This window comes from Thamnophis sirtalis, unplaced genomic scaffold (assembly GCF_051295495.1).
Source record: "Thamnophis sirtalis isolate CommonGarterSnake01/CBP01778 unplaced genomic scaffold, rThaSir2_p1.2 scaffold_10, whole genome shotgun sequence".
Lineage (NCBI taxonomy): Eukaryota > Metazoa > Chordata > Lepidosauria > Squamata > Natricidae > Thamnophis > Thamnophis sirtalis.
In genome coordinates, this window is record NW_028261390.1 from 3382055 (window position 1) to 3405838 (window position 23784).

A 23784-nucleotide genomic window follows, 5' to 3' on the forward strand; every position below is an offset into this window, starting at 1 on the left:
AACCATCTTCCTTAGTGATGTCAGTTCCAGTTCCAATTGTGGTCGTGACTCCCAGATCTCTGTCCTACACAGATGGTCCTTGACTTACGACGCCAACTGAGACCAAATTTTCGGTGGCTAAGCGAGACACGTGTTAAGCGTTGTCAATTCTGGGAGTTGGTCCACGCATCTTTAAATCATGAAACCTTAGAAATTCTAATCTAGACTCTAGATATATATATATGTCGTCCTCAACCAACGACAACAATTGACCCCAAGATTTCTATTGCTAAGTGAGACATTTAAGTGAATTTTGCCTCGTGTTATCACTTTTCTTCCCACTGTCGCTAAATGAATCCCAGCAGCTCTTAAGTTAATAACCTGCTTAAGAGACTTCCGCATTAACTTTCCTTGTCAGGAGGTCGCAAAAGGGGATCGCGTGACACTGGGGCCGTCGCAAATATGCGGCAGTTTCCAAGCATCTGAATCTTGACCCCATGGCCACTGTAGCCGTTGTAAATAGGTCAGTTGCCAAGGGTCTGAATTTTGATGGTGGTCACGGGGAAGGCTGCAACGGTCGTAATTGCGAAAAATGGCCACAAGTCACTTTTTTCGATGCCGTTGTAACTGTCACTGGATGAGCCGTTGCAAGTCGAGGACTACCTGTACATGGGGAGGGATCATGCAAATGTTGTGACCACCTTTATAACTGTTCTGACTTTCCCCACAAAAACCCCTTTTATTAATTGACTGTGAATTCTGCTCTTTCACATCCAGCAAAGTCTTTCAAGGGAGGATTTACAGTCACCGACCTTATCTGGCTTGGAGAGCTGCCAGGCTGATATCTGCAAAACGTGGCAAGGAGTCTCGGAGAGTCACGAACCAATGAAGTGAACTGATTGTCTCCTGCAAACTCCACTCCCCTTTCGCTCCTCTTTTATGTCCTCTGGGAGGGGCCATTCATCGTCCACCTGTGGCCTTCCTCCCAAGTCGCTCCTTGTTCCTTAGCTGTTCCCTTTCTCTGGCAGCTCTGCACATGCGCACACTGGGAACAGGCTCCAGCTGTTCTTCTGCCTCACTGATGTCCAACTCCGAAGGCAGCTGATAACTGTCGGACGGCCCTGGCCCCATCTCTGCCTCCGACACAGAGCCCTCATCAGAGCCTTCCCCAGACTCCAGGACTGGCCCCAACCTCCTCACTGTCTGAATCGCTGGCGGGCCACAACAACAGCACTTCCTTTAAGGTAACCCACAACTCCTGCGACGCTGACACAACCTTTCTGCTTTGGAAGACCGTTTTAGAAAATCTGGATCTTCCTCCGGCCTGCTTCCTTTCCAGCTTCCCTGCTGCTATTTGGCCAAGAGCTGAGTTCCGATTTCCAAGTTTCTTGTCCTGGAATGACTTCGAGGCTAGTGTAAATATTTTGGAGCACTTCCACCCAGTTTTCGGCTATTGTTGTTTAAAACAATATGGAGCGTTGAGTTCTCAGTTCCCAACGTTCTCTGCTGCTGACCCTCCTTTTTGCAAGCTACACCATTCCTGCCCGCTTCAAACTCTTGATTCATTTCTTTAGAACAGCCTCGGAGTATCATCCGGAGATGTGAGGACTTCAACTCCCAGGATTCTTAGCAGCAGCCCAAATCCTGGTGGGGAATCCTGGGAGTTGAAGTACCACTTACCAAGAAGGCCTCCATGTTGGAAGATATTCTACAACCGACTTTCTCGACTTTTTTTTTTCAAAAGAGAAGCTACTTATCAGGTTCAGAGATCAACCTCTTTATGTTTCACTGGGAATTCAACTTATTATTATTATTATTATTATTATTATTATTATTATTATTACTATTATTATTATTATTATTATACAATTGTATCACAGCGGCCAGTTGTTTCGACGGATTTGGCATTGGTTACTAGTTGGGCCCCACCCAGGGGCCTAGGACGTCGTAACGTATTTTCGTAATATGCGTGCAGATCCAAGCAGTGCGGCTTTTTGCATTTGACTGATGGTGATTTTGTCAATTTTTAACTGTTTTAAATGTAATTCCAGTGCTTTTGGAATAGCACCCAGTATGCCAATTACCACTGGAATTACCACTGCTGGTTTGTGCCATAGTCGTTGAATTTCGATTTTTAAGTCCTGGTATCTTGCGATTTTTTCATGTTCCTTCTCGGCGACCCTGCTATCACCTGGCATTGCGATGTCTATGATTGTGACCTTTTTAATTCTTATTATTATTATCTCTTATTCATTAAACATGAAACTCAGTCAACTAAATATTAAAAATGTGTCATAATTTGACTTGTGCTGATGGTTGATACAGGTTGCTCCCAGCATCCTAGATATCAACCAAGTATCTTCTTAAAATGTACAATGTTCTGCGTAGGGCAGTTTTTTTGCAGTTCCGCTGGTGTTATTGCAGGAAGCTGCCATTCGTGGATGTATCTTGTAAAATTCTTGGACATGGTGCCAAGTGCCCCGATGACAATGGGTATCCCTGTTACATGCCAGAAGTTGTGAAAGCCCCAACACTGGAAGTTTTTAAGAAGAGGTTGGATAGCCATCTGTCTGAAATGATGTAGGGTTTCCTGCCTAGGCAGGGGGTTGGACTAGAAGACCTCCAAGGTCCCTTCCAACTCTGCTATTGTATTGTATTGTATATATGAAAGGGAAAAAAATAGTCAACGAGCTATACAACAGCGGAGTTAAAAACTCAAAGCACTCAAAGTTCTTTTCCTTCCTAACATTTCTTGGGTTCTCGGGCAGGACAAAGCCATCATTGGTTAACTTCTGAAGGGGACATCAAAACTAAACAACTATGGAGGGGGTGTGTGTGAAGTTCAAGGTCCCAACCGCTGATTAGAATGTCGAAATCCTGGAAAACAGTTCCCAGTCCTTGCTTTGTTGACACACAACCGTTGACCTCAGCACTGAAGAGGAGGAGTAGGTCATATGGCCGGTTTGAACCTTCAATTCACCCCAATGACCCATGGATTTGCCCAACGAAGGTTACGACCAAACATGGCAAAAATGCCTACCAAGGCATCATCAAAAATGGACATTAGTCACAAGGAGAACATCCGTTTGCAAATCCCCAGGGATATGTACCTGTTGTGGCCTGCCAGCGGCCAGCGGAGATGGCAGAAGATTCGGACAGTGAGGAGGTTGGGGAGGAAGATGGGCCAGTCCTGGAGTCTGGGAAAGGCTCTGAGGAGGGCTCTGTGTCGGAGGCAGAGAGGGGGCCAGGGCCGTCTGACAGTTATCAGCTGTCTTCGGAGTCAGACATCAGTGGGGCAGAAGAGCAGCTGGAGCCTGTTCCCAGTGTGCGCATGCACAGAATTGCCAGATGAAGGGAACAGCTAAAGAACAGGGGTCGACTTGGGAGTAAGGCCACAGGTGGACGATGAATGGCCCCTCCCAGAGGACATAAAAGAGGAACGAAAGGGGAGTGGAGTTTGCAGGAGACAATCAGTTTGCTTAATTGGTTCGTGACTCTCCGATACTCCTGGCCACGTTTTGCAGCTATCGGCCTGGCAGCTCTCCAAGCCAGATAAGGTCTGTAACTGTAAATCCTCCCTTGAAAGACTTTGCTGGATGTGAATGAGCAGAATCCACAGTCAATTAATAAAAGACATAAAAGAGGAGTGGAGTTTGCAGGAGACCATTAGTTCATTCCTGCATTCTTGAGTTTTGTCCCATTTTTCGATGGCCACAGTCATTAAGTGAATCACTTCAGCTAAGTGAATCTGGCTTCCCCCTCGTGACCGTTAAACCTTGGGAAGTGAACCGCTGCAGTTGCTGAGTCACGGTTGTTAAGTGAATCTGACTTCCCCACTGACTTTGCTTGTCAGATGGTCGCAAAAGGGGATCACGTGATCCCCGGGACACTGCAACCGTCGTAAATGTGAGCCGGTTGCCAAGTGTCTAAATTTGGATCACGTGACCCCGAGGGGTGTGGGTGGATGCAACAATGGTCGTTAAGTGTGAAAAAACATTCCTAAGTCACTTTTTTCAGACCCGTTGCAACTTTGAACGGTCGCTAAACGAATGGCCGTAGGTCGAGGATTACGTGCAACCGTATGAGATAGGGATACAAGCAAAATAGATGTTTAGTCCACTGGACTAAAGTTTCAAGCATTCAAACATGTCTGACTGGAACGCTAAACAGCTGGAGGAGAGATGGTGGTCCAGGACTAACATCTGTAGAAGATTGGAAAGAGAAGCATCTGTTGCGGTGGGTTTCTCAAAGCCAAATCAAAAGATAAATCAAGAATCTTCCCCATCACCCTCTTCCGAGAATCATAGGGATTTAATTGTTTCCTTAAGATTAAGGTTGACAGAAAGACGTGACTTATGAAGCCGGAGTTTTTCCTTCTTCTTCTTCCCATGTTGAGAAAAATTCAACCTGAGGGAGGATAAATGAATCTTTGAAGCTCAGGAATTCTGGGAGTTGAAGTCCACAAGTCATAAAGGAGCCATATTTCCCTCTGCTGGCTCAGGAATTCTGGGAGTTGAAGTCCACAAGTCATAAAGGAGCCATATTTCCCTCTGCTGGCTCAGGAATTCTGGGAGTTGGTCCACAAGTCATAAAGGAGCCATATTTCCCTCTGCTGGCTCAGGAATTCTGGGAGTTGAAGTCCACAAGTCATAAAAAGGCCACATTTCCCCTGTTGGCTCAGGAATTCTGGGAGTTGAAGTCCACAAGTCAAAAAAAGGGCCATATCTGTTGGCTCAGGAATTCTGGGAGTTGAAGTCCACAAGTCATAAAGGAGCCATCCTTCACCCATGTTAGCTCAGGAATTCTGGGAGTTGAAGTCCAAAAGTCATAAAAGGGCCATATTTCCCTCTATTGGCTCAGGAATTCTGGGAGTTGAAGTCCAGAAGTCATAAAAGGGCCATATTTCCCTCTGTTGGCTCAGGAATTCTGGGAGTTGAAGTCCACAAGTCATAAAGGAGCCATATTTCCCTCTGCTGGCTCAGGAATTCTGGGAGTTGAAGTCCACAAGTCATAAAAAGGCCACATTTCCCCTGTTGGCTCAGGAATTCTGGGAGTTGAAGTCCACAAGTCAAAAAAAGGGCCATATCTGTTGGCTCAGGAATTCTGGGAGTTGACGTCCACAAGTCATAAAGGAGCCATATTTCCCTCTGCTGGCTCAGGAATTCTGGGAGTTGAAGTCCACAATTCATAAAGGAGCCATATTTCCCTCTGCTGGCTCAGGAATTCTGGGAGTTGAAGTCCAGAAGTCATAAAAGGGCCATATTTCCCTCTGTTGGCTCAGGAATTCTGGGAGTTGAAGTCCACAAGTCATAAAAGGGCCATCGTTCCCCGCATTTGCTGGTTGGGGAATTCTGGGAGTTGAAGTCCAGACATCTTCAAGTTGCCAAGGTTGAGAAACACTGGTCTATGGGGTGGCCAGATTCCCTTTACAACCATGTTGCTAACTTTAATGGCAGCGATTCACTTAATGGCTCTGGCAAGGAAGGTCGTAAGATGGGGCAAAACCCACTTAGCAACTGTCTCGCTTAGCAATAGAAATCTGGGGCTCAATTGTGGCCCTGTTGAGGAATTCTGGGAGTTGAAGTCCACCCAAGGTTGAGAAACACTGACATAGGAACTTAACTAGGCCCTGATTAGTTCTTAAGTCATATAGTACATAGCAGGAATGAGAAATGGTGGCCCTTTTATCAACTCTGGACTTCAAGTCCACAAGTCATAAAGGAGCCATCGTTCTTCATGATTGGTAGAACAGTCATGATTTCAATGTTTGTCCAGACATTTTCCAGCTGTTGACCTCATTAGTTGTTGATCATGGGACTTCCCAACACAGGGAAATCCCTTCCTTTAGCAGAAAAGTAATGTAGTTTCCCTACCACTCCACGCTTCCTTGTATTATTTGCAGGAAGAAAAACAATATCCCGCTTGCAGTGTGGAAAACTTCGGCAACGTTGGCAGGCTGAGAATTGAGATATCTGGGGACGGATCTCCCATGGATGTCCAGAGGTTAAAAACATGGTGCAACCTTTAAATCAGAAGCTGATGCAATTCAGTCTGGCATTCAGACTAATCGGCCATCAACAGACACGTAGGCATAAATAACATCTGCACACTGTGCCAAAGAGACAACTATTGACAAGCCAATATAAGAACAAAAGGTCAAGTAACACCCAGAAGAGTGGAGATTAATACAAAGATTAACACTAGACCAACATTCAAGCTAACAGTAAACAGCTCAGCCAAAAAAACCACCAAGACCATTCCGACCAAAACTGCTAGGGCAAGCTGCTAGAATATTAATTGAGAGCAAACCCCACTCCTTCTAGCACTGATGATGTTACCTAGTTGGGTAATGAAATGTCTGCAAGGAAATAACCAAGCTCAGACAGCACCAAGGACCCCTGCAGTTCTCCTCCTCCTGTTTACCCCCTCTTTCCCCCTCTCCTCTCCTCCTCCTCCTCTCCACAAACCCCACTCCCTTCTAGCATTGATGACGTTATCTAGTTGGGTAACGAAACATCTGCAAGGAAACAACCAAGCTTAGAGCGTACCAGCAACCCTTCACTGATGTAACACATTCATTCTAGAAAATAAAATTATAGATAGATGGGTAAGTAGGGCATGGAGACAGCAATAATGTAGTCTCACCTTGTCTAATTTCTCTAGTAGAACCCTGGATCCTATTTAAGATCCGCTTTGAATGAGATCTGGACTGCAGCCAACGTGGGAACGTTTCCAAGAATTTTATGGCTACCATGTCTGAGCTAAGATATCTAGATCAGTTTTTTTAAAAAAAATGTTTTCCACATAAAAGGAAAAATGCGGCCCGTTTTCCATCATTAGGTCTTTGATCCCGACTGCAGAATTATTTGAAATGAAAAAGTTGCATAGCCTGAATAGCATGATAGCCCGATGCAGATAATCTCTAAAATATGTGAGATTTCTAGAATTTTTCGTTGCCATCTGGTATCGTTTGCAAACGGCTCTGATCTTAGTTCCCCTGTGCGAAAAGCGGCCATTTCTGGGGAAATAAAAATGTGGAATATATAAAAATTCAATGGTAGACATTACCTCAGGGCGGGCTCAGAATTATACGATCCAGAAAGCGTTCCACCGTGGAACTTCAGCTGTACAGAGACTGGGCGAGAACACAACAGAAGAGACGCGACATATTGGAGAAGCCAACAGAGATCATTTTGGAGACAGAGGCCGATTACCTTCCCTGCAACTCAACATTCCTAAAAGATTAGACTCCCAACATGAAAGACTTAAGATGCCAGAAACAGAAAACGAAATGAGACCAACATCAGCCATGCTGGCAGGAGATGAAATGCAATCATTAGAATAAGGCAAGAGAGTTGCAACTGTGTAGGAGTACAAAGTCATATGAAACAGGCCTGGAGAAATATTCTACTGAATCCTGAAATCCAGCTACTATCTGTCCATCCATGCATCCATCCAATATGTCTATTATCTATTACCCAACTATCAAACCATCCATCCCTCCACCCATCATCTATTTATTATCTATTGTGGGAATAAGGAGAACTTTTCTGACAGTGAGAGCAATCAACCCATGGAACAGAAGTTGCCTTCAGAAGTGGTGGGAGCTTCATCACTGGAGGCTTTCAAGAGGAGACTGGACTGCCCTCTGTCAGAAATGGTGTGTAGGATCTGCTGTTTAGGTGGTGGGGTTGGACTAGATGACCTACAAGGTCCCTTCCATCTCTGTTAATCTGTTAATATCTATGTTTTGTGTATTTATCTATCTGGTTATCCATCCATAATCTATGTATCCATCTATGCATCTTTCCATCTCTATATCCATCCATCTATCCATCTCTATATCCATCGTCCGTCCATCCATATCATATGTCTATGTCTATTATCTATTATCTGTACTCACCATCCATCCTCTATCATCTATGTATCATCCATCATCTATCAATTATGTACCCTCTATCAATTATGCACCATCTACCAATTGTTTATCATCTAGCTAGCTATTCATCCATCTATCATCCATCCAGCGTCCATCCATCCATCTGTTTATTATCTATTATTCACCATCTATCCATCATCTATCATCCATGTATCATCCATAATCAATTGATCATGTATGAATTCTTTAGCTAGATGATAAATAATTGATAGATAATAGATACTATCTTCTATCAATTTGTTTATCATCTAGCTAGCTATTCATCCATCATCTATCCACTGTCCATCCATCCATCCATCTGTTTATTATCTATTATTCACCATCTATCCATCATCTATCATCCATGTATCATCCATAATCAATTGATCATGTATGAATTCTTTAGCTAGATGATAAATAATTGATAGATAATAGATACTATCTTCTATCAATTATTTATCATCTAGCTAGCTATTTATTGCTCTATTTCTCTGTATCTATCTATCCATCCAATGTCTATGTCTGTTATCTATTACTTATCTATACATCTCTCCATCCATCATCTGTTCCATCTATTTATCATCTATCTAGCAATAGCAATATCACTTATATACTTATATACCACTTCACAGTGTTTTACAGCCCGCTCTAAGCATTTTACAGAGTCAGCATATTGGCCCCAATAATCGGGATCATTTGAGTGACCTCAGAAGGATGGAAGACTGAATCAATCTTGAGCCAGTGAGACTCGAACTGCTGACAATCGGCAGTCAGCAGAACTAGCTAGCAATATTGCATTCTAACCACTGTGTCGTTACCTATCTAGTTAGCAATCCATCCATAATCTATGTATCCATCTAGGCATCCATCCATCTCTATATCCATCCATCTCTCATCTATCCATCGTCCGTCCATCCATCTCAGATGTCTATGTCTATTATCTAGTACTCACCATCCATCCATCCCCTATTATCTGTGTATCGTTCATCATCTATCAATTATGTACCAATCAATAATTTATCATCTAGCCAGCTATTCATTCATCTACCATCTATGTATCCATTCTTCCATCTATTCAACCATCTATTCATTATATCTATTTATCATCCATCCATCCCATCTCCACCCACATTCATTGTCTTCCTGCACACAACTATCTTATGAGGAAGGATAGGCCGAGAGTGGTTGGCCTCAAGTTGAGGGGAGACCAATCCCCCGCATCCTTTAATCACTTCAATTAAGTGCCTCTCCTGATTCAAAATAAATACACTGATTATCTGAGACGGGCAGAGAATTATGGCCCCTTTATGAATTCTGGACTTCAATTCCCAGAATTCCTGAGCCATCATTCCCCATGTTGGCTCAGGAATTCTGGGAGTTGAAGTCCACAGAGCATAAAAGGCCCATAGTTTCCTCATGCTGGCTCAGGAATTCTGGGAGTTGAAGTCCACAGGGCATAAAAGGGCCATAGTTTCCTCATGCTGGCTCAGGAATTCTGGGAGTTGAAGTCCACAGGGGCCATAGTTCCCCATCCCCCTGATCAAAGAATTAGGGTTGAAAGGATTCTTTCACACTATAGCAACTAGATTTAAATTTGGATGTACAGATTTAAAGGCAACAAACTTCATCAAACCAATTTACAGGGCTGTGAAGTTGTGGGCTGAACTTGTGGGTTAAATCTGGCCCTATAGGTTAATTTACCCATTGTGCAATTCCAAGTTCATTCAATAGCTGGGTTGAGGATACAGGTAGTCCTCAACTTACAACAGTTCTGAAAAAAGAAAGTTATGACCACTTTTGCAGCTTCCCCATGGTCATGTAACTTACACTCGGATGCTTGACAATTGACTCACATTTATGATCATTGTAGTGTCCCCTTTTACGACCTTCTGACAAGCAATGAGGAAGCCAGATGCACTTAACAACCATGTTACTAATTTAATGGGATTCACTTAACAAACCATGGCAAGAAAAGTTGTAAAATGAGGCAAAGCTCAAAACAAATGTCTCACTTAGCAACATAATTTTTGGTTCAATTGGGGGTCGTAAGTTGAGGACTAGTTGCATTGTCTGAAAGCTGCCTATGCATTTCCCCAGTTTAATTAACAATCTGAACTGGTCTCTCCACACGTCACCTTTAATGAAGCATGCAAACCGGCGTCTGCATTTCCTGCGTCGGATGAGGAGAGCACATCTTTCTCCTTCTGTCCTGGCCACTTTTTATGGAGGCATAATGCAGAGCGCTTTAACAAACTGCATCCCTGTTTGGTTTGGTGGTAGCAGAGCCTCAGATAGAAAGCCCATACAGAGAGTGGTGAGGACAGTGGAGATGATTATATGAAGCTTGCTTCCTGTTATTCAAGAACCTGCCTATAAGCGCTATGTGCTTAGAGCTCACAGCATCGTTAGAGAGCCCACACACCCACTTCACAGTCTGTTTCTGTTGCTCCCCACTGGGAGGAGGTTTAGAAATAGGAGGAGAACTAGCAGATTCTGTAACAGCTTTGTACCTTACACCATCCGTCTGGAAAACTCGCAAGATTTGTTTCTCTCGCCATGTACATGTATATATCCGGACTAGACTGTGCTGTTTCTCTGTGTCATATAACATGTGGGTAGATACATAATTTTGTACTTATTTATTTTGTCATATTCGCGTAGTGTATATTGGAGATGAGAGCTGTGCACTGCGAAATTTCATTTTAATGTATGCCGATTCGTGTACATTCAAAGTGACAACAAAGTTATTATTCTATTCTATTATTCTTTAGCTCGCCTTTCTGCTGTCAGACGACAGAAGTGGGTACATGACCCACCCTTTAAAACAGGGGTCACCAACCTTTCGGACCTCAGGGACCACTAAATTCATAATTTTAAATTTGCGGATCACGAATATGATCTGCCTAATGAATGGCTGGGTGGGTGTGGCTAGGTGGTCACGTGACTGGGTGGGCATGGCCAACTCGATGTCACTCACATCAAGGGATGCTATTCCGGTTTCTATTTGCCCCTCCCCTCCCAGCCTGCCCGTCCGGGCTCCTTAAGAGCCGAGGTGGTGCAGTGGTTAAATGCAGCACTGCAGGCTACTTCAGCTGACTGCAGTTCTGCAGTTCGGCTGTTCAAATCTCACCGGCTCAGGGTTGACTCAGCCTTCCATCCTTCTGAGGTGGGTAAAATGAGGACCCGGATTGTTGTTGGGGGCAATATGCTAACTCTGTAAACTGCTTAGAGAGGGCTGAAAGCCCTATGAAGCGGTATATAAGTCTAACTGCTATTGCTATTGCTATTGCTATCCTTAGGGCCCCAACAGAAAGTAGTTGTTGGAGCTAAGCAGCCACTATGAGAAAGAGTTGGCAAAACACCTCAGTTCAAATTGGATCTAACCGAGAAGGAGGTTCAGCAGAAGCACCTCACTGAGGACTAGGAACATAGGCTTTCCAAGCAGAGGGAAGACCTGCAGGAGTGCAAGGCCAGGTGCCAGCGCCTGGAGGCTCAGCGGGCCGAGATGGTCAGCCAGTTCCAGGCCATGATGCAGTCCCACTGGAACGAGGCCCTCCGGCTCTTCTCCACCAGTGGCTCTTCCCTCCAGCCTTCGCCCAAAGCCCCCCCCCAGGAGGCTGAAGCAGACCCCAAGTCGGAATTTCTGCCCCCCACAAAAAGACCCCGAAGGGGGAGACTCTCTGCAGCAACACAAGCGTTCATTGCACGTATCCGTCCCAGGGGTCGTAGTTTGAGGACCCCGGATTTAGTGCAATATAAAAAAGGCAAATAATTTTTCTGCGGACCACCAAAATTTTCTCACGGACCACCAATGGCCAAAGACCACCAGTTGGTGACCGGTGCTCTAAAAAAAGTTGTGCGATACCCACATCAGTTTTGTGAACTGCGCGGACTGGGAAGAAGATGGGAAAATATTAAGTCCTGCCAGAATTTGGATGTGAAGTTTGGCAAAAAGCTCCTTTCAAAATCATTCCAAAATTTCCCCGTCTTCTCTTTTTGCCATTCTTTCTAGGAAGATCATTAAAACTATTTTGTTCCAGCTTTTTCCTTCTCCAAACTACAGTTCACCTCTGCAAATCTGGGCCCTTTGAAGCTGCGGTACCGGTAGTCCTCGACTTACAACAATTCACTTAGTGACCATTCGAACTTACGGCGACTGGTGACAAATCCTCACCCTTATGGCCGTCGCAGCATTCCCCCCCTCCCAGGGTCACGTGATCAAAAATTCAGATGCTTGGCAACTGACTCCCATTTAATGACGGTCGCAGTGTCGTGCGATCCCCTCTGGCGACCTCCTGACAGGCCGCTAAGCGAACGTCTGCCGTGATTCCCTTAACAACCGTGGCAAGGGAAGCCAGGTTCACTGTCTTGCTCAGCAACAGAAACTTTTGGCTCAGTGGTGGGTCGTAAGTCGAGGATTCCCCCCTGCACCGCAATCCCCACGCTTTGCAACCACCTTGTGTTTATGGGGAAATTCTGAGATCGGAAAACTAAAATGTCTGGATTATCCGCGGTGAACAGGGCTCGAAGGCCAGGACGAAACACAGCGAGGGGCCTGGCACGACTGTTTTGCCGACAAAAATCAGCAGGAGTGATTCCCCAGTTTTAAAGAGGAGAGTATAATAAAAACGGTGGTGTAAGCACTGGGATAAGCTGAATTCTTCCTTTCTTTTTTAAACAAAAAACATCCCCTCAAATGGATCCCTGCTGAGGCAGAATATTCTAGCAGCGTCATGCCATCAATACAGTTTTTTCCCTCCCGTGAAATGGGAGTATTTGTCTAGTCATAAAAATATTGCCCATCCCTGCGATCGGCTCCGATGCATCTCTGGTTACACCGAAGAAGGAATGGGAAGCTTGTCTGAAGCCTTTAGGGGACGCGGTGGCTCAGTGGCTAAGATGCTGAGCTCGTCGATCAGAAAGATCAGTAGTAGGCGGTTCGAATCCCTAGCGCCGCGTAACGGAGCGAGCTCCCGTGACTTGTCCCGGCTTCTGCCAACCTAGCAGTTCGAAAGCTCGTAAAAAATGCAAGTAGAAAAATAGGGACCACCTTTGGTGGGAAGGGAACAGCGTTCCGTGCGCCTTTGGCGTTGAGTCATGCCGGCCACATGCCCCCGGAGACGTCTTCGGACAGCGCCGGCTCTTCGGCTTTGAAACGGAGATGAGTACTGCCCCCTAGAGTCGGGAACGACCAACACATACGTGCGAGGGGAACCTTTACATTTTCCTTTACCTGAAGCATTTTAATGGGGCAGAGGCAAGATCCTTATCGCGTAGAAAAATTATACGGGTGATCCTCGACTTATGACCATAAGCAAACCCAAAATCTGTTGCTAAGGGAGACAGAGGTGAAGTGAATTTTTTCTCCATTTTTTGACCCTTTCCCCCCCGTTGTTAAGTGAATCACTGCGGTTGGTAAGTTAGTAACCAGGTTGTTAAGTGAATGCGGCTTCCTCATGGACTTTGCTCGTCAGAAGGTCGCCAAAGGGGCCCCCCAATGGTCGTAAGTATGAACCCGTTGTCAAGCACCTCAATTTTGATCACATGATCACAGGGATTGCTGCAAAGGTCGTAACTGTGAAAAAACAGTTGTAAGTCACGTATTCCTGCGCCGTCGTAACTTTGAACGGTCACTAAATGAACTATTGTATGACGAGGACTACCAATATTGACTATATCGAGGATTTCCTACGGCATCATTAGGATACAATACCGCTACTCTGGACTGCTGGTTCCCCAGAAGTTTACTTTATCAATACTCCCTCTTCAAATGAGTTTTTCCTTTGAAAAAAATGTAAATTTACGGTTCAGAGGTGGGGAAGAAGTTTGAAAATTAACTCACCAGGCCCTGTTAAAAGAGCTACACATCTACTCATATACCGCTTATTAATGTTTAATTTCAACAAAACATCGAGTTACCAATGTGTGCAGAAAAAGCATCCTATAAATGAGGCAGGAAAAAGGGGTGTGCGGTAAACTCCCTACAGGGACGACAACAGGAAGAGAAGAGGACAGAGGGAGGGGAAGGGAGACAGAAAGGAAGGGGGAAGGGAAGAAAGGGAAAGGAAAGGAAGAAAAGGAAAGGGAAAAGAAGGGAAGGGAAGCGAAGGGAAAAGAAAGGAAGAAAAGGGAAGCGAAAGGAAGGAAAGAAGAGAGACAGAGAGGAAGGGGGAAAGGAAGGGAAAAGAAAGGAAGAGAATGGAAGAGAAAAGAAGAGAAGGGAAAAAGAAAGGAAGGGAGGTGGAGCGAAGGGAAAAGAAAGGAAGAAAAGGGAAGCGAAAGGAAGGAAAGAAGAGAGACAGAGAGGAAGGGGGAAAGGGAAAAGAAAGGAAGAAAATGGAAGGGAAAAGAAGGGAAGGGAAAAAGAAAGGAAGGGAGGTGGAGCGAAGGGAAAAGAAAGGAAGAAAAGGGAAGCGAAAGGAAGGAAAGAAGAGAGACAGAGAGGAAGGGGGAAAGGAAGGGAAAAGAAAGGAAGAAAATGGAAGGGAAAAGAAGGGAAGGGAAAAAGAAAGGAAGGGAGGTGGAGCGAAGGGGGAAAAAAGGAAGAAAAGGGAAGGGAAGGGAAAGGAAGGAAAGAAGATAAGAGAGACAGAGAGGAAGCGGGAAGGGAAGGAAAATAAAGGAAGGGAAGGAAAGGAAAAGGAAGAAGAGAAGAGAGAAGAGACAGAGAGGAAGGGGAAAGGGAAGGAAAGGAATGGAAGAAGAAAAGAGAATGAAAGACAGATAGGAAGAGGAAAGAGGGAAGGGAAAAGGAAGGAAAAGGAAGATAATTCTTTCTGAAATATAATATTCTGGCATAATCATGCCACCCATAAATAAATATGTGACGTGCACCAAGGGATCATCTTGAAGAAGAGAAATAAACTTGCTCCGGCATAAATAAACACGGTAAAGTAAGTAAATTATGACATGCAAAATCTTGGAAAAGATAAATAAATTCACCCGGACAGCCTTCTGTTTGGAGAACAGCCTTTCCAATGAGAAAGCAACAGAAAACCAAACAGGAGAGGAGAGTTGTCTGTCAGTGCAGCTACAGAAACCCCCAATTTCATTGTATATTTTTTTTTAAAAAAAAAGCCCAGATCCTAAAGCTCTCTTCTGCATTTAGCAGGGATCCTGCACGAGGCAACCCCCCGAGATGTTCTTGCGGGTTGGCTAAGCACAGTTTGTGCACGATTTCGGAGATGAAAAAGGAAGAGAGGCAGGAAGGGCATCACGCCATGGCCAAATCTTGCCAAGGGTTCTTCTTTTCACCCATCCGTACACCACAACACACACACACACACACACCAAGTGCGACAGGACTCTGGATGTCTGCCCAAAGAAGAGCCAGCAGGGAGTCAACTCAAAGGAGCGAGTGAACCACATCAGCCGGAATTAGGGACACCCAGGAACAAAACCAGTTGTTTTGCTAAGCTTTTCTCCAGCTGCAATTTTAAAATCCCCTCTCTCAGCCTGGCCTATGGGTTTTTCCTTTTCCTCTTTTTCTTTCTTTCTGTTTCCTTCTCTCTCTTTTTCCTTCCTACTTTCTTTCTTCTTCCTTTTTCTTTCTCTCTTTTTCTTCATTCTCTTTTCTTTCCCCTTCCTTCTTTCTTTCCCTTCTTTCTTTTTCTCTTCCGTTCTCTTTCATTCATTTTCTCTTTCCTCTTTCGTTCCTTTCTCTTTCCTTCCTTCTCTTTATTTCTTTTTCTTTCCTCTTTCTTTCTCTTTCTCCTCCCTTCCCTTTTTTTCTTTCTTTCTTTCTCCTTCCTTTCCTTTCTTCCTTTCTTTCCCTTTCCTTCCTACCTTCTTTCTCCTTCCTTTATCTCTTTCTCTTTCTTTTTCCTTCCTTTCCCTTCCTTTCTTTCTCTTTTCTTCCTTCTTTCTTTCTCTTCTTTTTCCTTCCTTCCTTTCCTTTTTCTTTATCCTTCCTTACTTCTTTTTCTTCCTTCCTTTCTTTCTTTTTCCTTCCTTTCCTTTCTTTCTCTTTTCTTCCTTCTTTCTTTCTCTTCTTTTTCCTTCCTTTCCTTTTTCTTTATCCTTCCTTACTTCTTTTTCTTCCTTCCTTTCTTTCTTTTTCCTTCCTTTCCTTTCTTTCCCTTTTCTTCCTTCTTTCTTTCTCTTCTTTTTCCTTCCTTTCCTTTTTCTTTATCCTTCCTTACTTCTTTTTCTTCCTTCCTCTTTCTTTTTCCTTCCTTTCCTTTCTTTCCCTTTTCTTCCTTCTTTCTTTCTCTTCTTTTTCCTTCCTTCCTTCTTTTCCTTTCCTTCTCTTTTTGCTCTCTTTATCCTTCCTTACTTTTCTTTCTTCCTTCCTTTCTCTTTCTATTTTTCCTTCCTTTCTTTCTCTTTTCTTCCTTCTTTCTCTTCTTTTCCTTCCTTCCTTCTTTCCCTTTCCTTTTCTTTCCTTCTCTTTCTTCTTTCTCTTTATCCTTCCTTACTTCTCTTTCTCTTCCTTCCTTCCCCTCCCCTCCCTACAAGAAAAGCAGACGCTTCCCTGCCACGCCAATGCCTCCTCGGTGTCGGAGACACACAAGGGACTCTCCGCGTCTGCCTTCCTTTTTGCCCAAAGCTAGAAAAATGGTGTGGCTTTCCTCCCGCAGCTTTTGAAAGAGGTGAAGCTGGGTGGTCTGCTTCGTGCCTTTTGAAGCCCGGGTGGAGAGAAAGAGAGCAGGGATCTCTTGGGAATCAGGGGGGGGGGGGGAGAGAATAAATTGTCTGCTGAGCTGCTTTCTTGCTCTAGAAGCCAGATCAATACCAACCGGAGCTGAACGGACAGCATGTTCGGGCTCGGACACTGGCCAAATCAAATAGCAAGGACTGAATTAGAAATGAGGACAGTACCATGGGGAGCTGCCCTCCCTCTCCCTCCTTCCCTCCACCCACCCCCCAGGCAAGGAAAGTGGGGAAGACAGCCCAGCCCTACAAAAACGTCCCAGCTGACAAAACAGTGCATTGCAAAAAAAATAAAATAATAATAAAAGGCAAAGACACCTTCCTTTTCCATGAATCTACTATCCACACCTTTTCCAGCTTCAGGGATTTAAACCCCCCCACTCCCCCATCCAACAGACCTGGTTGGAAGGATGCACCCCTCAGCTCCAGAATGAAGGACGGACACACGGACACACACAGTTTCCCTAGCCGGATCCCAGAGGCAAGTCTACGGATTTGACACCCAGCAGGTGCCAATGGGGCGATCCTAAATCATGCCATTAAAGAGAAGGAAGGGGGATCAGTCGGGGTGCCTCCCCTAACTCCCCCAGAAGATCCAGGAACACCCCCCTAAATGGGGTGTACTTGGAAAGATTTCCCCAAGAAGCAAAGATCAGAGGAGTAGAAGGATCTGGGGGTTCTTCTTCTCCCCCCACCTCTTGAGAAGAGGGGGACCCTTCCCCCCATTGGAGATACAGGGAAGAATCCAGTTTAGGAAGTTCTTGGAGCCAAATCTTGGAGCCCCATCTTGACAGCTCAAGGGGGGGGGGTCTAAGAGCTGTCCATGATGGGGGCATCTTCTCATAGACCTGCCCCCACCCCCATGCTGGGCTGGAAGGGAAGCCGGACGGATCGCACCCCCCATTTCTTGCAATTGCCCTATAGACCAGCCCCCAAATTGCTAGCAGACCCCCAGCTCTCTCTCCAATTCCTTTACTCCAAAGGCAGTCCTCCCTTTTGGGTTAGATGGGTGGGTGGGTGGGAGGAGAAGCAGCAGATCCTTTGAACCTTCTTCTTCCCCCATCCCCATTAAAAAAAACTAACCTTCAGCTTCTCCCCAGCACCAGATGGGACTACAACTCCCATCGCCCCCTGCAATAAGCCCGCTCTCCCCCCCCCCCCCACCAGCCAATTTGACCCTTCTTCTCCAGCCATGCAATCCAGAGGGAGAAAAAAAAGAAGGGAAATGGGGAGGGGAGGGGAAAAAAAAACACCAACCCACCAGCCGCGGATGATGGGCATTGCAGTCCATTGCTGGAAGACGGGGGGGGGGGCCGATCAGCCACCGCAATTCCGATTCTGGACCCCCCCCCACCCCACCCCAATTTCGCCACTCACCCCGTGAAGGTCCGGGCAATGCATCGAGGCTCCCCCTTTGCAAATTTTGCAAGCCGTGCACCGAAGGGAAGCAACCCCCGAAATGAAGCGAGCGAGGCTGGGCGCAAAGCGTGGCCCGACACCCCCCGCCCCAAAGTCGGGGAAGGGGCCGCCGGAGGGACTCCTTACCTGCAAAAAAGATGCTCCAGCTCCTTGAGCCGGCGGAAGAGCACTGAGGCGCCGCGAACGTTCTCAATGCCGCTTTACCAGCGCTCGGCGCGAGGACGCCGCCGATTCAGACCGACAGACCACACGGCGGGGAGGGGGGGGGAGGTTCCCGGATGTAGACCGCTCCGCCCCCCTCGAGTCGTGCCTCGCTCTGACCCGCCCTTGACTCCGGCCGGAGACGGGCAAGCCGATGGCTTCGCCCTCCCCACTGCGCAGGCGCGAGGGCGATTTTGCTGAGGGAATAAAAGTTAGGGTTTTTAGAAATATAAATTCGCCCGCCCAAAACTCATCCCAAGTCGGATTTTTCATGCAATTCGGTCGAGGCGTTGGTTTTTAGGGAGTAAACGCGCCGCCGGCCAGCTTCCCCTTCACCTGGTGGGCGCCAGGTTGGGAAAGCATCCCTGGGTTTCTGTCAGTAATAATAAATCTTTTTTAAATGCACGTATTTCTCTGTGGAGAAATGGGCATAAAGCGCCTGTACACCAGAAAGTTTGCAATTCAGCAAAGGAAAGCAAAACTATGTTAGTTCCATAAAAACTCAATGAGCCCAGTTTTTTAAAAAAAGCATCTGTAAAGCATCATCACCTTCATGCTGGAAACCAGGAGGCGGTGAGTTCTAGTTCTGCCCTTAGGCATGAAAGCCAGCTGGGTGACTTTGGGACAATGACCAGAAGGTGGTGAATTCTAGTTTGCCTTTAGGCAGGAAAGCCAGCTGGGTATTTGTTGGCCAATGACCAGGTGGCAGTGAGTTCTAGTTCTGCCTTAGGCATGAAAGCCAGCTGGGTGACTTTGGACAAATGACAAGGAGACTGTGAGTTCTAGTTTTCCTTTAGGCATGAGAGCCATCTGGATGGTTTTGGGCCAATGGCCGGGAGGCAGTGACCTCTAGTTCTCCTTTAGGCACCAAAGGCGACTGGGTGACCAGGAGACTGTGAGTTCTAGTGCTGTGTTAGATATGAAAGCTGGCTGGGTGACCTTGGACCAGTCCCTATCTCTCGGCCCAAGTTACCTCACAGGGTTGTTGTGGGGAAAATAAGTAGGGGCATTATATAGGTGTGCGCTGTTGCATTATTTATAAAAATCTTAAATGTGGGGAGATAGATAGACAGACAGACAGACAGACAGACAGACAGACAGACAGACAGATAGATAGATAGATAGATAGATAGATAGATAGATGATAGATAGATAGATGTTAGATAGAAGATAGATAGATAGATAGATAGATAGATAGATAGATAGATAGATAGATAGATAGATAGATAGATAGATGATAGACAGACAGACAGACAGACATAGATGATTTATATATAGATAAATGGATGATAGACAGACAGACAGACAGATGACAGACAGATAAATAAACAGATAGACAGTCATGGATGATAGATAGATAGATAGATAGATAGATAGATAGATAGATAGATAGATGATAGATAGATAGATAGATGATAGATAGATGTTAGATAGATGATAGATAGATAGATAGATAGATAGATAGATAGATAGATGATAGACAGACAGACAGACAGACAAACATAGATGATTTATATATAGATAAATGGATGATAGATAGATAGATAGACAGACAGACAGTTGACAGACAGATAAATAAACAGATAGACAGTCATGGATGATAGATAGATAGATAGATAGATAGATAGATAGATAGATAGATAGATAGATAGATAGATAGATGATAGATAGATAGATAGATAGATAGATAGATAGATAGATAGATAGATAGATAGACAGACAGACAGACAGACAGATATAGAGACAGAAAGATGATAGTCAGACAGATAGACAAATAGATAGACATGGATGATTGATATATAGATAGATGGATGATACATAGATACATAGATACATACAGTAGATACATAGATACATAGATACATAATGGATGATAGATACATACCAGTGGTGGGTACTGGTGCCTGCTGGGAGCATCAGGCACTGTTCCGATATGGTGCTTCGGCGGGCCCACCTGCCCACCCGCATTCCTTAACTGTATTTGGACCCAACTGGGCCATGCGCACACAGCATATGGCACCTGTACAACGTTCCACCGAACAGCTAGAGCATCGCGGGTGGTGGGTGTGCATATGTGTGCAGTGCACGCACATAGTGAATGCCCAGCCCCATCGCAGCATACTGGTTGCGACGGGATCCGGACCCCACCACTGATACATAGATGAATGATTGATAGATAGCTGCTAGATGATAGATAGAAAGAAAGAGACAGACAGACAGAATAGATGCATGAGAGATAGACAGACAGATGGATGATATATGAGATAGACAGAGACAGATTGATGGAACCAAAATGTTGTAACCCATCTACTAAATTTGAAGTACAGGTATTTCTTACCTATAAACTGTATAATGTAGCTTCAACAATCCCCCCCCCCCATTTTTTTCCCCTGGCTCAGACCAATCCAGGCTGTCTTTTTAAATGGAACTGCAAAAAACTGGGTAAAACCAGGGGAAAAAAACAAAGGGGAAAAAAAACGATAAATCTGTAAGTTCTCTGAGGAGGCCGACATCTCACTTTGCCTGTCTATTTTCTCAGGAACAAGTTGTGCTGCCTTATAACACAGTGTGTTCCCACTTTTTCTGTGTTTTGGAGAATTGTTTGGTGTGTGTGTGTTTGTGTATGTCTGTGTGTAGGAGATTTTCAGCTCCAGTCACAATTCAATCTTTGTGTCTCCTTGCATCTTTGTTTCAGATGAACTTTTGGACTCCAGCCTTCACCGGCAATGAACCCTAAACCCAACTGGCTGCCCCCTCACTGTAGCTTCCTGTTAAAATGGTAAATCTTTTAATATTATCAAGCTGTGATTTTTCCTCCCTACCTCTTATAGGGAGTGTAATGCAAGGGACTAACAGAATAGCAATGTTTGAAGGGATCTTGGAGGTCTTCTAGTCCAACCCTATAGAGACTATACTGTTCTGGATAAAAGGCTGTCCAATCTCTTCTTCAAGTCCTCCAGTGATGAGGTTTTGAAGTCACGGTCCTAAGTCATTTTTTTCAGTGCCATTGTAACTTTCAACAGTCAATAAGTGAACTGTTGTAAGTCAAGGACTACCTGTAGCAATATAAAGCTATGGACCTAGATTTGCTTCTAGAATGGTTTGTAAAACCATAATTTGTGGCTTCAACTTACAACTAAAAATGGCAGCACGCTTTATGTGGCTAAGGAAGGCAGTTGTTAAATTAATTGCATCTGATTTTACAACCTTTTGCCATGGTTGTTAAGCAATTCACTGCAGTTGTTAAAGTGAATCTCACAATTGTTAAGTGAATCAGGCTTCCCCCTTGACTTATTTTTTTATTTAGAGCACAGGTTCGAATCCCAGTAAGGGTATGGCTAGCTCATGAGAGCTAAATAGCTTGAAATAGATCTATACTAGTCTCCCTTTATTTATTTATTAGCACAAATACAACACGTGTATATATATGTATGTATGTATGTATGTATGTATGTATGTATGTATGTATATATATACGTGTTGTATATATATATATATATATACACATACATACATACGGTACACACGGTACACACACACAGACAAACACACACAGACATATATATAATTTTATTTTAAACACATATACACATAAACAAAACAGAATGTAGATTAAAACAACAAAGGATCCAAACGCCCCCTCATACAGCAGTTCCATATCAGTGTGTATATACAATTGATTGTTTGCCCCCTATACATTCCTAACTTACATTCGTGGTCCCCTTATTCTGTACTTATTTATATATACTATTCCATATTTATTTACATTTACCTGTTTATATTAGACTATCATAATACCTATGTTGTACTTTGTGCTCTAACTAACTTTACTATGTCTTAATTTATCTTAGCTGTATCTTATTTTATCCCTCTCTGCTAATACTTCTATTAATCACTGTTTTAGGTTTCCTTATTTTTTGCTTCTGTCCATTTGTTCCAAGTTAGATAATATTCTGATTCCTACTTTCCTTGTATTTCTTTCATCAGTTTGTCCAATGGATGGTGCAATATTGATTGGTACACTTATATTCCCTGGTGATGTGTAAGACCAAAACATTACAACTGAAACAGCCACAGTAATACATCAACAGTTCAAACATCCGTAGTTTCATTATTAAAACATTTTTTTGCAAATACTTAACAGACAGAAGCTGTACTCTTAAGCAAACTTTCTTTTTCCATTCTGAATTCATGGAAATGTGAGCAACCAAGACACGGGGAACAGGTTCAGCACTGTTTATTCATTGATAAGAGGAGCAGTGAATGAAGAAAACAAACAGATTGATTAAGAGAAGGTCAAACTACAAAGTGATTCATGACAAAGAACTCCGTTTTGCAAATACAGATAGTCCTGGACTTACAAAAACCACAACATGAAAAAACAATCCTGTCCTTTTTTTCAGGGCCATTGTAACTTTGTACGATCACTAAATGAATGGTTGTAAGTTGAGGACTCTCTGTATTGGAGATCCCTGGGCTCAAATGTTTTCATTATGGAATGCTATTTGAACTCCTTGGAAAGAGAGGAGGGAGGGAGGGAGGGAAGGAGAGTAGGAAGGGAGAGGGGGGGGAGAAAAAAGGAAGGAGAAAGAAAGGAAAGAGAGGAAGGAGAGAAAGGAAGAAGGAGGAAGGAAGAAAAGGGAGGAAAGAAAGCTGGGAGGGAGGGAGGATGAGGGAGGGAGGGAAGAAGGAAAAAAGGAAGACAGGAAGGGTGGAAGGAGAGAAAGAAAGGGAGAAGGAAAGGAAAGAAGGGAGAGAGGGAAGAAGGAAGGAAGGAAAGGAGAGAAGGAAGGGTGAGGGAAGGAAGGAAAGGAGAGAAGAAGAGGGAGGGAGGGAGGAAAAAAGGAAGGAGGCAAGGGGAAAGGAAAGGAGAGAAAGAAAGGGAGAAGGAGGGAGGGAGGGAGGGAGGAAAAAGGAAGGAGACAGGAAGAAAGGAAAGGAGGAAGGGGAGGGAGAGAGAAAGGGAGAAAGGAAGGGAAAGGGAGGGAGGGAAGGAGGAAGGAAGGAAAGGAGAGAAGGAAGGGTGAGGTAGGGAGAAAGAAATGAAAGGAAGAGAGAGAGAAGGGGAGAAAGGAAGGAAAGAAGGAAGGGAGGGAGGGTGAATGAGAGGAGGGAAAGGAGACAGAATGAAAGGAAAGGGAGGAAGTAGAGAGAGAAAGGGAGAAGGAGGAAGGGAGGGAGAGAAGGAAGGAAGAAGGGAAAGAAAGAAAGAAAGAAAGAAAGAAAGAAAGAAAGAAAGAAAGAAAGAAAGAAAGAAAGAAAGGACTGTCCATTTGGCAATCAAGCTGATGCTTTAGCCTCTGCCTGTTTGTTGCCGTTGTGGCTACAAGGCAATCTGGACGAGGAACATACAATTGTCTCCGGGGCCTTTTCCATTCCCACCCGTCTCCCTCCGTGATCTACTGGAAAGGGCAGATTGCACAACGGGCTTAACTGGATCACAGGGAAAGGATTAAATGTGTGGTTCAATCGGCTGACCTTGATGACTGACCCAGAGGGAGTGCCTCACCCCCAGCCCCTCCAGAGAGCGCGACAAGCAGCTGCTTGGCTGGCTCCGAGGGCTGCCAGCCGGGCATCATCCGTAGGATGCTGAAGTGGGCTGGGTGTTCATTCCC

The 23784-nt window shown here is 44.6% G+C and overlaps 1 protein-coding gene and 1 long non-coding RNA gene across 2 annotated transcripts in view; one reads left to right on the forward strand and one right to left on the reverse strand.

Moving 5' to 3' along the window:
- The window catches only part of RNF24 (ring finger protein 24), a 59664-nt gene extending 41435 nt beyond the window's left edge, over window positions 1–18229 (reverse strand). The window contains exon 1 of the mRNA XM_087723940.1: window positions 18095–18229. The gene's annotated coding sequence lies outside the window, so the exon portion shown is untranslated. The remainder of the gene's footprint in view (window positions 1–18094) is intronic.
- LOC148043747 (uncharacterized) lies at window positions 16947–22305 on the forward strand. Its single transcript, XR_015697841.1, has 3 exons — window positions 16947–17058; window positions 20865–20948; window positions 22157–22305. It is a non-coding gene; the product is annotated as an uncharacterized LOC148043747 (long non-coding RNA).
- The last annotated feature ends 1479 nt before the right edge of the window (window positions 22306–23784 follow it).